Here is a 17,573-nt window from a genome sequence, read left to right on the forward strand (position 1 = left end):
AATTTCCATAATGCAATAGGTGGAGTTGACTTTATGATGTGATTAAATTCAATACTTTTACAAGTAGGTCCTTCTTCAGAGTTCCAGCATAAATGTTAACAATTCTTATTAAAAGTAAAAAAGATGTTAAGAACCACTTTGCACGAACTAAGTTCAGCTTACCACTTGTCTCAAGTGAAGATGGTATGCAACTGCCTAGTTTGTCTAATGTCAGGTCTTATATTCCTAACAATGGAATAATTGACGGCTAAAACAGCATTTTATTCACATGAAGAGAGAATCGTGAGAAGAAATAAAGATAGACAGAGATTGTAGTTGATGTAGCATTAGCCTGATGTCCACTTCATCTGTACACACGGTTAAGAAAGATCCATACATGTAAAATATATTTTGATGTATAGCGAAATACGCAGTTCTATATTTGTCATACTTGTGTCTAATAGTGAATTATCATTCGCTGTCGTATTGCCCAGCAACAATGAAACACCACGAGCAGTCAATAGTAACGGTAATGAATAATTGCGCTTATATTTCACGTCTAACGTTGCGGAGACCAAACAGTATTTTTGTCTTTTGTCACGTATTTCAAGTATATTTTATGGTTGCTTGAAATGGATATTCCTAAGTGACTGAGCAGGCAATGCAAAACTGATATGGTCTCTGGAACGTGTTTATAGTTATGACAAAATTATTGAGGATAATTATAACTAAGGTATACTTTATTGTCAGAAGTTCGACTTAAAAATCTTTCGATTTTCACCCGTTCATATGAATATCATGTGTCGTATTCTACACTAGTGTTTTCTAATCTTTTTTTAGATAGGCCCACCTCACTGGAACGTTTTTTTTATGTGCTCCCCACTGACATTAATGTTAAAAAGAAAAAACAACTTCAGTTTTGTAATAAATGTTTAATAGTAGAAACAGGTCACTATTGATAATAATTAAAAACCTTTAATGAAAACAGAATTTGTAAAATTGATGTACTAACGTAATTATAAATATTGCTTTAAATTAGTTTTATTATTTCGAAATTTAAGGCGGCGAACTGGCAGAATCTTTAGCACGCCAGACAAAAATGCTTAGCGACATTTCGACAAAATGCTTTGCGCACTTCGTCCATCTTTACGTTCCGATTCCGCTGAGGTTGACTTCGCCTTTCATTCACCGGAAATCGATAGAATAAGTACCAGTTGAGCACTATCGTCGATGTAATCGGCTAGTCCCCTCCTACAATATTTGTTCTTATAGTAGAAAAGATTAATACGAAATATACTTCTATGAAAATAGATAATTGGTATGAAAACAATTTTTGGAGAAAAATTTATAATAATAATAAAAAAAACCTAAAAAATTTTATTGAAAGGTAACCTGCGTTCGACCATTAATATAATAAACTTCATAAGAATATCAGTGTCTGTTAATTGCACATTATTCTATTTCAATAAAACAACCATTTATAATCACTCACTACTTTTCTGATACAACACACACAAAATACTTCTGTCGATACCCAGTGAAATAACTTCTATAAAAGGATTTGTAACGGTTAAGATTAATTAGGTGCACAATAATATGAAATGTCGGAGTCAGCAGTTGTAACGATAAAAAATTGTTGTTATAACGGCATGTTGTAGGATGTGAAATATGAACAATGCATGAAGTTTTAAGAAAGTATTTATTTACTGTTACGTTGAAAATACCTTGCCTCGTCGGGCAGGTTATAAAATCCGAGAGCGTGCGAAAGAAAGTTAAATGTGGTAGAATTTTTCTTTGTATAGTTTTGTGTACACCTTCTCTTAGCAGTAAGCTACCGATAGCGATAGAATGATGTTGTAAGAGAACAGATATAGAGCTAGTGAAAGTTGTAAGGCTGTGGGACGTTGTCTCACAGTTGCTGACAGTAAATTTCATTTCTCTGTCTGACTATTGTCTTTAGTAGCTGTCTTGCTTGTGATCATGATTCTAGCGAAGTATAAACTGGATCCTTTTTTCTGCCATGACGAAAGCTATAGAAAATACATTATGTATATGTGTATGAACGTTTTTGTGAATAAATTTTAAAAAGGTACAGACAGTAATCGAAAATTCTAGGAAGTAATAAAATGAGCTTGTGTCACCCGCTAATTACCAATCTTCTTTTCCTGTCGTCACACTGAATTTTGTCATGACCTCAAGTTTGGAAACATTGCTCTGCACAAATACTACTTTAAAGTTAGTTTCTTCTACGTTAAACACAGTTGTTTTCTCAGCTACTAATAAAATGGAATTAGACAAGACAGAAAGATTCCTTTAACAGGACTTTCCGTTAACCAAAATGTTGAAAACTGTTTATACTTTTTTCTTCTAATCTTCATGACATTATGTGCATTAGCTATGTAAAGCATGGCAATAAGAGCCTTTACATGGCAATCTTAAATTTTTTTTTTTTAAAATTTTTAATCTTTTTATTTGTTTCAGTTATTTGAGTGCGGCTATGCTCGGGCATCACCATGATGAGTTTTATTTTTTGAATTTTTTTTTATCGGTATCTTTTGATGAGCCGTTAAATCACAGGGACGTAAACAAATCAACACCGTTTGTTAAGCAGTGGGAGGGGGACAAATACAGACACGAACACATACACATTCACATATATACATATATGTATATCAAAAAGTATCAAAGATCTTTTCCGTACCATAAGCTCATAAGGACGTTTTCCCAGTTTCATTGCCGTATATATTCATTCCTCCCTTGGATGGGAGGCCGGTCCGTCGCAGGATTATTTGGTTTTCAACAGCCAAGTGAACTGGACCAGCAGGAAATGAAGTGTTTTGCTCAGGAATGGAAGCTCAATCTTACGATCATAAATGCAACACCCTAACCACTAAGTCACGCCCCCCCCCTACGTGCGCGCGCATAAACGATGGCCTTCCACACAGTTTCCATTTACAAACTTCACTCACAAAACATTAGTCAGCCCGGGTGGGGGCGGGGGTAGAGTAGAAGACACTTGCCCAAGGTGCCACGCAGTGAGACTGAACTCGAAACCACGTGACTGCAAGGGGAGCTTCTTACTCATACAACCATATCTGCGCCTTGAATATTTTCAATAAATTCTTTCATCATGTTACACTGAAAGGCTTTATTATTTCATTGTTAAAGAATTAAATTATACTAGCAGAAAGATCGCCTTCCGGGCGGTTTTCTGCTAGCTCCTTGGTATACTTTCGCATTTAATTCCTAATTCTAATAATTTTTGTGAACTTCACTTGAATTTTGTAGAGAACTAACAATTGTTGAGGGTTGAAATATTTTCTAGCCCAGAGTCAGAGGTATGCTACAACAGTTAATGACATTTGGCAACAGTTATCTTTCTTCTTTCTTCTACAAACGAATCCAAATACAACATTTTCGGACAGGAATTATTGCCAGCATATGTTAGGCGTTTTCGACACATACTAGAAAAGTGGTTCTCAACCTAATTCCATGTAAAAGTTTTGGGGGATCACGCAAGCAATATAGTAAATTGGAGATTTATTGAGCGGGACCATGAAACAATTTTGTTTTAGGTGTATTTATTGCAGAAAAGGCTAGGTCTCTTTCTTTAATGCTTTACATAGTTTAACCTACACAAGTTAATGAGTGAAAAACAAATTAGGAATTTTGAAAGGAGCGTCTATATAACTGGTTTTTAAACATCGAATGGCTACGGGAGTCCACCAGATCAGAATAGTAATCAAAGGGGTCCACAAGCAAAAAAATGGTTGAGAATCACTGTGCTAAACGTTTCTGTTCAGTCTTTGAAATGCAGTCCTAGCTATGTTAAGAGTATACTTTTGTCAAGAGAGATTCTCAGTGATAATGAGGGCTGTAGCTGAGTTCCCTCATGTTAAGAAGAGTAAAATGTAGTGATGTTTTCCTTACATGAGTAGTACTTGAGTTGTTTTTCTTTTTCATTTCAGACCATTGGCTTTTAAATCGACTTCCGGTTGGATTTGAATTCCGAAATATGAATTAAGCCATTTATTTACTTAGTTGAAGGCCTTGACATTATGGACCACCTTTCACCACTGACTTCATAGCGGCAATTATTAAAATATATCTCCTCCCTCTCACTTCTTCGATGAAAGATAAGCGTGTGTGTGTGTGTGTGTGTGTGCTTGCGTGATGTATGTGTAGTGTGATGTGTGAATGTGCGTGTGTGGTGTATGTGTGTGCGTATACGTGTGTGTGACAGAGGCAGAGAGAGAAAGTTCGCTTGTTGCTGTGTAGTTGAGAAGAAAGGTAAAAATGTGTAGAAGTGAACGGAAGAGCGTATATGCATTTTCATCATCGACGAAGGGACAGTCCATTCATCACTTCTTCCATCATGCTGGGCTTTAACGCTTGAAAAGGGGCAAACAAATGGCCATGTTTAACAAAACTAAAATGGTTTTAAACAAGTCCCTTATCTTGGCGAAGACAGAAGGATGATACAGAGCAGCGGTTCTTAACGGGGATCAATATGACTCCTGGCAGAGGAGGGGGGTCTATATAAGTATTTGGAGGGTCCACGCAAGCAAAACAGTAAATTGAGAGTTTACAGTAGTATTTTAAGGGTCCGTCGAGGCGCAATGGTCCAGTGGTTAGGGCAGCGGACTCGCGGTCATAGGGTCGCGGTTTCGATTCCCAGACCAGGCGTTGTGAGTGTTTATTGAGCGAAAACACCTAAAGCTCCACGAGGCTCCGGGTGGCGAACCCTGCTGTACTCTTTCACCACAACTTTCCCTCACTCTTTCTTCCTGTTTCTGTTGTGCCTGTAATTCAAAGGGTCAGCCTTGTCACACTGTGTCACGCTGAATATCCCCGAGAACTACGTTAAGGGTACACGTGTTTGTGGAGTGCTCAGCCACTTGCATGTTAATTTCACGAGCAGACTGTTCCGTTGATCGGATCAACTGGAACCCTCGACGTCGTAAGCGACGGAGTGCCAACAACAAACGGCAAACCTACACAAGCAAACGTGTGAAAATCAAATTGGGAATTTTGAAATAATTAACATTAAAACTAGTTTTTAAACATCGAATGGTCATGGGGGTTCCAAAGAATAAAATGGTAATCAAAGGGGTTCATAAATAATTTTTTTAAATGACTGAGAACCGTTGATATAGATGCATTTTCTGTTTTCTCTTTAATAATCTTTTTTTTCCAATTCGTTTTGCAAGATTCCTGATGTGAAATCGTGTGTTGAAACAGATATTGTTGTATTTCGGGATGGTCATTTTATTTTATTTTGTTTACTTATTTATTGCCTGGGCACAAGCCTGAAATTTTTAGGTGAGGGAACTAATCGATTACGTCGACTTGTATTTATCGACCTCGAAAGAAGAAAAAGGTAAAGTTGAACTCAGAACGTAAAGCCAGACGAAATGTCGGTAATTTTGTCTGGCGTGCGAAAGATTTTGTCAGCTCGCTTTGTTTCGCTCTACAAACGAGGATATTTCAGGCCCGTCGTCAGACTTTCATGCCTAGGGGTGCTTCAGAATATTCTGGGTGGGTACTAATTTGGGTCAATCCTCACCCGTTAATGAAAAAAAAAAAAAAAAAAACAGCCTGCTGGGTGTTAACAACTGTGTAGAAAACTAATATGAAATTAAAGAGAATTATTTGACCACCGTAAAACATCGTGTGTTTGTGAAAATGAAAATGGTCTTGCCCATTTGAGATTTGGCTATTATTTCTAACATGTGGATGGCCTGCTTGAAGGCCAAGGCCGTAGAATTGGGAGAGGAGGGTGTTGGGGGTTTTTTTCCAATACATATCCATTTTCCTGAAAGTTATGAGGGAAAAATCGGATCTTGTGAATTTTCCGAAAGTCCTCTCCCCACCCCCCAGGTTCGTTTGCGCAATTTTTTTCTTTTCATATTCGTTTTCTACACAGTTGTTAACACCCAGCAGGCTGGCTTTTTTTTTTTTTCGTTAACGGGTAAGATCTTTATATCGACCCGAATTTGTAATAATAATGCCTAAGTGAAGTAAATCTGAGGGTGCACCATTGAATAGTGAAGTATTAGTCTGTAGTAACGCCGTGCGCATGCGTAGTCTCACGCATGCGTGGAATTAAACAACCAAGCGTTCCCGCTTCTATTCTATCTCTTTCTCGGTCGGCCGGCCATGAGCATGGACGTGTCAAGCAGTGTCTCCAACATTCCAACTCTGGAGACAGTCTCTTTACGTGTTTAGCTGTCTCTCTTCATCTTTCGAACTTACGCTCGACAGCTCGCTTACATCTACATACCAAACGTCCAAACAACAATGCTCACACACACAGAAGCTGTAACAACAAACAAGAGCTAAAGATGTATATATTTACCACCTGAATAAATGTTGTTTAAGTTGATAGTCTGGAGTTCAGCGTTCCGTTATAATTCTTAATTTTATATAGGAAAGTCAGGTATACATCTAATGATGTATAACCAACTTTCGTATACTGGTGAGCCCCGACGTGATTCGAACACGCAGCCCGCTGAGCTGCAATAACCCACTTTCTATAAAGTGGTGACCCCGAAGAAAATAAAATAAAAGGCGGATGTAATTTGACTTTTATTTCTAACTATTCGAGTATAAAGGTTCCCTATAAGGTTCCCTATACGTTTTTGTATATTTCGTAGATGCGCATGAACAAACAAGTTGACGCGTTCACTCTTTTTTTTTTCTCTCTCTCTCTTTGTATACATCTAAATGTACAACTAGAATGTAAAGTAATTTATGCGTATGAACGAGTACGCTATTCAGGTCTTAAAACTTATTGTTACTTCTGCGTATTTACCACTTATCCTACCACAGTTCCGATTATGTTACAAAAATGGAACAGGAATGTCCGAAAATAGTTTATATATCAAAACTTATTGGTTGAAAAACCTTACTACGACAGAAGCGTTAAAAAATAAAGGAAACAAAAACACCATCTGGCAGCTATAAAACAAAGCAACGCCTTCGAATTAAAGAAGACAAAGGCTGCCAAAGTTATGAACAGCACTCATACACACACACAAACATACACACGCACACACACACATCTATATTCCCACAGATACTCACATACAGACATTCATGCACATACATACACAAATACACACACAACCACACTCAAACATACATACATGTACGCACACACAAACACTAAACAAACATCCCCCCACACACACACATATATACTCTTCGTCTGTCTGTCTGATTTATGCTCAAGGTCACAATTTTTTTTTTTGCAAAAACGTAGACGCTTATATCCTCCCCTTTCCTAAACGAGTAGTAAATTTATTGACTACGTGACGCTTGAAGGTAAAGTGGAAAATTTGGAACGTAGGCATAACGGCCTCAATTTTATATCAAAAGCAAATATGGTCGATCTAATCGTCTTTTTTTTTTTGTTTATTACTGACTAGCATTTATTTTATCGACACCGGAAGGATGCTAGCAAAATGTTTATCTCCGAGTAATTGGAATTCGGAAAAGAAAGAAACACACGAGGCAATGTTTCCCTTACATTTATGTACTAGATCTCAGAATGATAAAAGTCGAATCTGACAAGATTTTGTTCTGAGTTCAAATGTCTAGCATTACTTCTGACTCTTTACTTTCTGGTTCAAAATTCCGCCGAGGTCGACCTTGGCTTTCATCCTTTCGGGATCGATAAAATAAAGTAGTAGTCAACTACTGGCGCCTACTTCTCCTTTGCAGAAAGACTATTAACACAACTTCAACTAAAATGTAAGACTAACTTTACCTAACTCTATTCTTATACCACTATATGCATTACTATATCCACTAACTGTTTCTCCTGCATCTCTCACACCATGAACTTTAACATACTTCTCAACATTCTGAAGAGATTTGCCAAACCATCTGGCACAATACATATATACATATATATATATATATATATATATATATATATATATATATATATATATATATATATATATATATATATCGGAGTAAATGCGCTATATATACACACACACACACACACACACGCACACACACACACACACACACACACACACACACACACACACACACACACACACACACACATATATATATATATATATACTAGCAGAAATACCCGGCTTTGCCCGGGTTAAAGAGAATAATGAAATCTAAAAACGCCGTCTAGACCACGCAACCCTCGACTGTTAGTAGCTACGATACCATATTTCTACATTAATAACTCTCCAATCCATGCCAGCATGGAACATAGACATTAAGTGGAATGCCAGTCTCTCATTTAGGAGGGCCTTGAAATCAATGTTACCAACTGGGGACTATGTGTGTCGTAGTGATAATAAAAAGACCCAAAGGAGGTCTGCAACGAAATAATTTTACTCAACACTTTGCAAGTGAATCAGTGGAGGCAAAGATGCGTCTCATTTACTTGACAATTTATGCACCACATTGCAGAAATCACAATGAAAGTATATCTGAAAGGGTAGTCTTACACTGTTGTACCGTTGAATTACAAATAATGCTCATCTGTTATGTTCGGGTTAAAATTTCATCAACATCAAAAATATATGAATTTTCATGGGAGTTATGGCCGTTATACATAGAATATAATTTCCAAATTTCATAAAGATCCGTTCAGTACTTTTGACGTAGTTTTGGATAAGAAAGCAAATGACTAATGTGTGTGTTTGTGTGTGATGGGTGTATATATGTATAGATATCTGTATGTATGTATATATATGTATATATGTGTACATATTACATGTACATCTATATATATAAACATCTACACATGTGTATACATATACATGTATGCATATAGATCTATATCTATATATATATATCTATGCATATACGTGTACATATACATGTATATGTATACATATACATCTCTTTCTCTCTCTTTCTCTCTCTTTCTCTCTTTCTCCCTCTGAAAGTATCGAAATGTGATTGTTTCAGTTAGTGGAATAACGTGTACATATACATCTATATGTATACATATACATCTCTCTTTCTCTCTCTCTCTTTCTCTCTCTCTCTTTCTCTCTAGCTCTTTCTCTCTCTCTCTCTTTCTCTCTTTCTCTCTCTCTCTTTCTCTCTTTCTCTCTCTCTCTTTCTCTCTTTCTCTCTCTCTCTCTGAAAGTATCTGTCATTACAGTATCGAAATGTGATTGTTTCAGTTAGTAGAATAGTTTCATTTTTAAAGTGAAAGTATTTGACATGAGTGTTTTTGTTTCACTTTTGATATGTAATACTTAAATGGTGGAGGAGATATTATGTTGCTGTGGGCTCGAACTCTGGAAGAAGTTAAAAATTTTTTTTGACTAAAACACAACTGGAACCCTAAGTAAGGCATGTGTAAAATTTGAATGAAATTGGTTGCGTAGTTCTCGAGTTTTAGGGATTCACACAGACAGACAGACACACATTCTCATTTTTATATATATAGATATATATGTGTGTGTGTGTGTGTGTATGTGTAAATGAGGATAAGATCGATATTTAAATACCGATTTCATCAAGTGGCCAGCATAGGAATAAAAAACCATCAAAGGTAATAATTATTTAAAATTATAATTTAGGACATCTAAGAGATACCACCACGCTGGAAATAGCAGTCCAAACTTGACTCTAAAACCACATTAAATGTGTTCATATAACACCAGGAGAGAAGACGAAGAGACAAAATGAACTAACAAAAAATTGCTGGATAATTCCAGATTCCGGATTTCTGGCTAACCACCGATATACAATTTACAATGAAGGAGACCAATTTTGTAGAGTACGTTTTTTCTAGATGGTGATTGGTCTCCTTCATTGTGTGAATTTTATATCAGTGGTTCTTCTCTAAATTATATTTATATACATATATTATCTATTATAAAATTCAATTTAGTTTTACTAAATTGAATATTCCTGTATGTTTGGAATTTTACATTCCCTAATATTATAATATATATATATATATATACAAGATATTTTTCAAAGCACGGTAGGTCCTTGTTCATGCAGAAGTTACTTCGAAATTGATTAATGTTGTTTGACTTCAATATCTTCATTTTAGTCATTCAGTTGGACTTAGGTCAAGTTTCTTACCATTGTAATGCGTTGTAGCTGCTTTAAAATAGAGTCACTAGGTACTTTATGTAGCACAAACATCTCAATTCTGACATCGCTACTAGTTTGTCTTTTTATTGGCTTATCATGTCCCGACTTATTGATGCTTAATACAAACATAAAAAGTAAAATTAAGAATGAACTTACGATGACAAATATATCGAAAATATAGGCGTTCGTAAATGTGTGATGGTGAAAACAAATCGCAACCTCTTTATTAACCACTTTCGCGGACTATGTCATCAATGAGCCGGTATTACGGCCACTGTAACAACCCAGAATATACCCCTGCCCAGACGATACTCGGAGTTAGTCTAGGCTAGCCCAGGCTATACCCCTGTCCAGACTATACCCCTGTCCAGACTATACCCCTGTCCAGACTATACCCCATGCTTGCGGTCAAATAATACAGATATACCTCACTTATAAAAGTTGCCTCAGAACATATACAAAATTTGATATCAGTCGATGAAGAATTATAAGTTACATGTAAATTTCGATTTAAACATAGCAATTTAGAATTATCAAATGCAAATATTCAATGTACCAATATAAACCCAATGTATAGGCAGATTTGAAAAAAATTGACGACTCGCGCATGCTGCGCAATGCACCTATACTATGAGTCATAGCCAAAACTCGCACAAATTTGGCCATTAGTGTTGGGTTTATATTGATATATTTTAAAGTATTTTGCATTTGATAGTTCTATCAGGTTGGCAACTAAGTTCCCGCCGTTTTTTTAAATTAAAATTTTTTTAAAGGTTTAATAAAAAATAACTACTAATTAATCAATAATGTATTCACCCTTGTTGTTTACAACTTCTTCTCAACGTTCAACAAGATTTTCAATACCTCGTTAGTAGAAATCACCCGATTTCGACTCGAAAAATTGATCCGACCAAGCTCTCAATTCTGCATCAGTAATGAATGAAACTCTGCGCATAGCATTTGAAAGAGATCGAAAGAGGTGGAAATCCGTTGGTGCCAAATCAGGAGAGTACGGCGGGTGTGGCAGCACTTCCCAACCACGCGTTTGAATGGCTTCCTTGGTCATATTGACGATATGAGGGCGGGCGTTGTCATGCAGCAGAAGAACTCCATCCTAACGATTAGGTCTTTTCTCTTGAATAACTGTGTTGAGTCGTTCCATCTGTTGAACATAGAGTTCCGCGTTGACCGTTTGGTTCCGTTCAAGCAATTCGTAATGGATAATCCCTTCCCAGTTCCACCATACGCACAACATCGTTTTACGCGGATGAAGATCTTGTTTCACGTGCGGTGTTGCTTGTTTACCGAGGCTAAGCCATTCCTTACGCTGCTTCATATTGATGTACAGGCACCATTTTTCGTCGCAAGTAACGATTCGGTAAAGAAATCGTTGCTTGTGTCCATTAGTTGAGCGGCGACGAGCAAGCAAACCAGCAAAGATTATGGCTCGTTGATTTTTGTTGTTGTCACTTAAAACATGCGGAACCCATTTTCCATACTTATGAACCTTTCCTATCGAGTGAAGATGCTTCTCTATAGCAGTGTGGGAGCATTCAATTTTCTCTGCCAGTACCCTTGTCGTTTGACGAGAATTTTCGTGCAAAAGTTGGTTTAATCGCTCTTCATCGAACTCAACTGGACGGCCAGAACGAGGTGCGTCTTTGAGTTCCATTTTTGAGTGATATCGAGTGATATCAAATATATGTTCTGAGGCAACTTTTATAAGTGAGGTACATCTGTGTTATTTGTCCGCAAGCATGGGCCATATTCTGGCCTGGTTATCTGGATAAGGGTATATACTGGGCTGTTACACCGCCAATTTTCAATCCTGTTTAGACTTGTTGTGCCCATATACCCGCACCGATCGATAAAACCGCAGAGAGGCGCCTACATTCAAGTACGTGCATGTACGCCCTGCGCGCATCGTGACGCGTTGCCTCAAATGCGTTCTATCTGTAAGGGTTTTTTTTAACACATAAATTAGGGGTTTTGAGTAGTGTGTGCATGTTCAATGGTTCCAATTTTAGCAAAAACCGGAAAATCTAGGGTTTTGAACATTAAAAATCTGAAAATTGGAGACCCCTTCTCGGAACCTCTAAAATCGCTTCGCAGACCCCAGTTTGGGAATCAAGGCTCTACCATATGACTTTAACGTTAATAATCTTGCCGAACGCATACATACTGAACGTCTTTGACATCCGGTACGTAAAAAAAAAAAACTAAGCATAAGGCAATGTGTTTACTGTTTATAAAATATACTACAAAAAAAGCAATAAACTCAGTTTAATTAATCTTAGTACCCACTGATGTGAACTGGTTGCAACAGAAACCGGAAGTGATGACAGTTACTTCCTATAATTTCATGTAAACAATGTATGTGACATAATCAACATATAGAATAAAGTAATATTTAACCCCACTTAAACGTCGATGTTCTGTTAGAACACACTTTACAGCAGTAAATACCATGAAAGAAACTCTCATACAGGCTTTTGTTAATCTTTGATGAAAACCATACATATATTTCTTATAAGATGAAAATAATAACCTTTCTCAGTGGCGTTCGTGGTTAGTACATTGGAATGCTGTTCTTCAACTGCTACTTCTGAAATACTTCAGTTGAAGGTCCTATACATGTAGGTACCAGTGAACGTGGTATAATGAAGGAGTTCTTTGTGGGAAATTTTGGGGTGTCAATGTCGTCACTTCCGGTTTATATCGCAGTTGATTTTTTTCTTTTTTTTTAAAAGACAACTGACATCCACCATTTTACGGCCATAAACTGCTTGCTAACTTTGTTAACTTGGTTTGTGTATAAAATGGTTTTGTATTGCGTACGAAAATCTTTTTCTGTGCATACATCTATGTGTTAAGTGTCGGCTGCTTCTGTTTTACAAATAAAACACTACTTACAAATGAAACCTCATTTTACATACGTGAATATTGTGATAAATTAAAATGAGTTAATAACTGTTTTTTGGCATATTTCATAAACAGAAAATACCACACATTTCGCTTGTTTTGTAGCAGAGATGAAGGTCATTCAATACATATACCTTCGACCAAATTATTTTGATATTGCACCAGTTACAGCGATTATAGCTACTGTTGTTACTGTTGTTATCGTCGTCATTGTTGCTGTTTAGTCCCAGATTAGCTCTGATAGAGCAGATCTATGATTAAAGAAGTTCAAGTCAACATCATCCTGTTTTTTTTTTGTTTTTTTTCTCAGACAAAGAGTATCTAGGAATACATTATACAATGTGTCTTTCCTATTTCGAGGCAGCAGGGTGTGATTTGAAGGCGGTTTGAGGGCTACTTTTAGCAGATAAAGCGATGTAGATTTCAGAAATCTGTAGTAGTAGTAGTAGTAGCAGCAGTAGTAGTAGTAGTAGTAGTAGTAGTAGTAGTAGTAGTAGTAGTAGTAGTAGTAGTAGTAGTAGTAGTAGATGAGTCTTGGTTGAACGATCCTGCGATAAAACAACGCCATCTCATCAATGGCTACATTGTTAATTTTGACTTCCCTTCCACCACCTTTTTTTAAAGACGGTAAGATGTGGTCTTAACAGACTTGGCTGTTATTTCTTCTCTATTAAGGTGGCAAGCTGGTAGAATCGTTACTGCGTCGGATATTATGCTTAACGGATTTCTTCCAGTGCATTACGTTCTGAGTTAAAATTCTGCAGAGGACGACTTTACCTCTCATCCTTTGGATGGTCGATAAAATACATACCAATAGAGCTCTAGAGCCGATGTAATCAAGTTGGCCCTTCCCCCTAAAAAAAGATATTGCTAGCCTAGTGCCAAATTTTGAAAATCATTATATCTACTTGATTAAACGGTTATGTATATACTTGGTTGTTGATTCCCTTAGTAAGATGAGCTGTTAACGGTTGCATGCATTAAATGAGTTGGAGCAAATTTAAAGGTGATGGTCACCGTCATTACGTTGGCAGTTTGTGTTAATTGTGATAGTAGTAAGAATGATATTGTTTTGAGAGAAGTCATATTTGAGACAGCTCTTGTAATCAAAATGGCAGTCGAGTGCAAACACTTACTCTTTTACTTGTTTCAGTCATTTGACTGCAGCCATGCTGGAGCACCGCCTTTAGTCGAGCAAATCGACCCTAGGACTTATTCTTTGGATGCCTAGTACTTATTCTATCGGTCTCTTTTGCCGAACCGCTAAGTTACGGGGACCTAAACACAGACATACAAACATACACACACACACACACACACACACACACACACACACACACACACACACATACATACATATATATATATATATATATATATATATATATATATATATATATATATATATATATATATATATACGACGAGCTTCTTTCAGTTTCCGTCTACCAAATCCACTCACAAGGCTTTGGTCGGCCCGAGGCTATAGGGCTTTCCTATAAGGTGTTATCCACCCCTGATTGGAACTCTCCCGTATGACATGTACGCATGCTCAGTGACTTGCATTAACAGTCGCAATCAGCTGAATGCACATTGCCAGTGACATTTGACATAATTACCCACACTCTGTGGTCAGGATTCTTTTTTTGGTTTGATGTCGGTATCGAAGGAATTACCAGACACCGGACAATACAGTGAGAGCAGCTTTCACTCACATCGTGGTATTCGATGCTGTGTACGTGTCTGTCGTGGTAAAATATGCCACTCCTTAACTGTTGCTTTGCTTTCATCCGTAGCACGAGGTAATTATGTCATTATCTGTGAAATTCGGCAACTTACAAAGATCTTTAGATCAGGCAATACTTCACCGAGAGGAGATATAAGCTTCTGCTTATTCCTGTCTGAAGTATCGTCCGATACTTCAGACTTATCGTCCGATGAATTTACTTTGTGGACATATCGACAGAATTTTTATACCTTTCAACCTTTCAGTCAAGTCCGCCTTTCTTCCAGTAACATACTGTCCATATAATCTTAAATATTTCTTTAACTTAGGCACAGTAAGTACTTCGATAGCTGAATCATCAAGCTGCTTTATACCCATGGGCGTGGGTTAGCCTCCGGAAGTTTAATTATCTATATGGAGCGCCGCCTAGCCAAGGGAGATAACCTACTTATAGGAAAGCCCTATAGTAGAAGACACTTGCCCAAGGTGTCACGCAGTGGGACTGAACCCGGAACCATGTGGTTCGTAAGCAAGCTACTTACCACACAGCCACTCCTAAAATAATTTACACTCCAATCTCATCAAGATTATTTTTCTCTCCACCACTTGTTGTTTTTTGGGGTTTTTTTCTAAACAATATGTCAAAATATCTTAAATTTTTCAACTCTTATTTTCTCACTCCCTGAAATTTCGTCTAGTATATATTTCTATCATCTCAGGCTCTTCAGCGTATACACTCAACCTCTCCTTCTAATGTAAGTATTTGTGTTAATATATTCAACAAACTCTCAATTCATGCATCCATCATGTAACTAACTACTTACCTATGTATAATATCAATAGACTATCAGCAGTTTCCTCGGATTCCGGATTCCTCCCACTACCATCATTCTTCACATCCGCCATATTTGTTTGTATTGGATGTTTCGTATGTGTGTGAGCGTATGGCATATGTGTATGTGTGTGTGCGTGTGTGTATGTGTGTGCATGTACGTGTGTGTGTGTATAAATAGATAGATACACAAACATATGTGCATGCATATAAATACATACATGTGTGTGTGTGTATTATATAAATTGTGTGTGTGTAGATAGATAGATAGATAGATAGATAGACAGACACACAGACATTTGCCAGTCCAACTATCTGGCGGTTATATGATATTTTTGCATATTCTATTCAATATAGTAATCTTTCAACTTATCAATTAATGAACTAATAAACTAGCTTGTCCAGTTCTCATTTTCCCTCCACCTTTCTCTTCCTGTCTTCCTCTCTTTCTTTTTATATCTGCACGCACATGCCTACACATCACATCTCTCTCTCCCTCTCTCTCTCACACACACACATACAAACATCCGCGCGCATATTTATAAATAGACCCTCTCTCGGTCGAGGGTGACAATTCATCTGCACAATGTATGAGAGGTGAATATGTTGAATAAAATCATACTTAACAGATCGTCCAGTATTTTTTTTTTACCCAAAGCCAAGAACTTTTTAGCACCCCATCATGTATATACATATATATATATATATACATACGATGGTGTATATAAATATATATATGCATATGCATATACACGATGGTGTATATATATATATATATATATATATATATATATATATATATGTGTGTGTGTGTGTGTGTGTGTATTTATGTGTCTGTGTTCGTCCTCCACCATCGCTTGATAACCGATGTTGGTGTGTTTACGTCCCCATAACTTAGTGGTTCAGACCGATAGAATAAGTACTAGGCTTACAAAAGAAAGTCCTGGGTCAATTTGATTGACTAAAGGCAGTGCTCCAGCATGGCCGCAGTCAAGTGACTGAAACAAGTAAAAGAATAAAAGAAAGCAGTGTACACACACACACACACACACACACACATACGATATTAGAATAGCGCTATACTGTTGCAAAACAGTTTTCACATGGTCTGCTTTGCTGAACGGATTGGTTTGGCGAGGCTGGGTATAGGTGTAGTATGTTTGCTGTAAAAAAGAGATTTTCACAATTCTATGTCCCACTAAAAAAAAAAAGGCTCCTACACTGTACTTGTGGAGCATATGACCTATGATTGGAATCACTGATCAAACCGTTTCGCCAATGTACCGCTCTGGAAATATTTATCGGGTTGTCAGAATATTCGTTCGTTTTTTTGTTGTTTTTTTTCATTTATTTTAATCCTTAGTTTTTTAATTAACAATTTTAACAAACCTGTGAATAATACATTCTCCATTGTTTACGGCTTCTTGCTACAGTTCCGCTAACCATGGATTCTCAAGTGACAACTTAATCTTGATATTATTTTAATTCTTGTTTTTGTTGACAAATTTTAGTGAATAATTTAGTCTGTCTCTCTCACATGCTCGTACACGCACACATGTATGTGTGTGTGGATGGGTTGTATGTGTGTATGAGAAGGGGAGAGGGGGATAAAGAGAGAGGAAAAGAGAACAAAAGAAATTCTGAGCGAGTGAGTGCGTGTAGAGACAAATCAGGAGTGTTTTGGAGTCCTTCAGATTTTTTCTTTTCTTTTAGGCACACAAATATTTGTTCCCACATACAAAACACAATATGTACCCATTGTATTATACGCCATTCTTTTACTTCGTTACGCACGTCCCCACTCTAATTGTATTCATGCAAATAATTTGTCACCTCTTTCAAATCATTTCCTATTTTTGCAAACATCACCGTTACCAGTCATCATAATCATTGTTATCATCATCGCCGTCGTCGTCGTCATCATCATCATCATCATCCTCATCATCACTATCATAATAGTCATCATTATCATCATGCTGATAGATAGTGGCGTATTGCTAGCTTTCTCTTCCT

At 37.0% G+C, this 17,573-nt stretch overlaps 1 long non-coding RNA gene across 1 annotated transcript; it reads left to right on the plus strand.

Annotated features, from left to right (window-relative positions):
* Positions 1 to 346: 346 nt before the first annotated feature.
* On the plus strand, positions 347 to 4,124 carry LOC149132017 (uncharacterized). Its single transcript, XR_016244955.1, has 2 exons — positions 347 to 508; positions 3,948 to 4,124. It is a non-coding gene; the product is annotated as an uncharacterized LOC149132017 (long non-coding RNA).
* The last annotated feature ends 13,449 nt before the right edge of the window (positions 4,125 to 17,573 follow it).

This window comes from Octopus bimaculoides, chromosome 18 (assembly GCF_046866305.1).
Source record: "Octopus bimaculoides isolate indiv1 chromosome 18, ASM4686630v1, whole genome shotgun sequence".
NCBI lineage: Eukaryota > Metazoa > Mollusca > Cephalopoda > Octopoda > Octopodidae > Octopus > Octopus bimaculoides.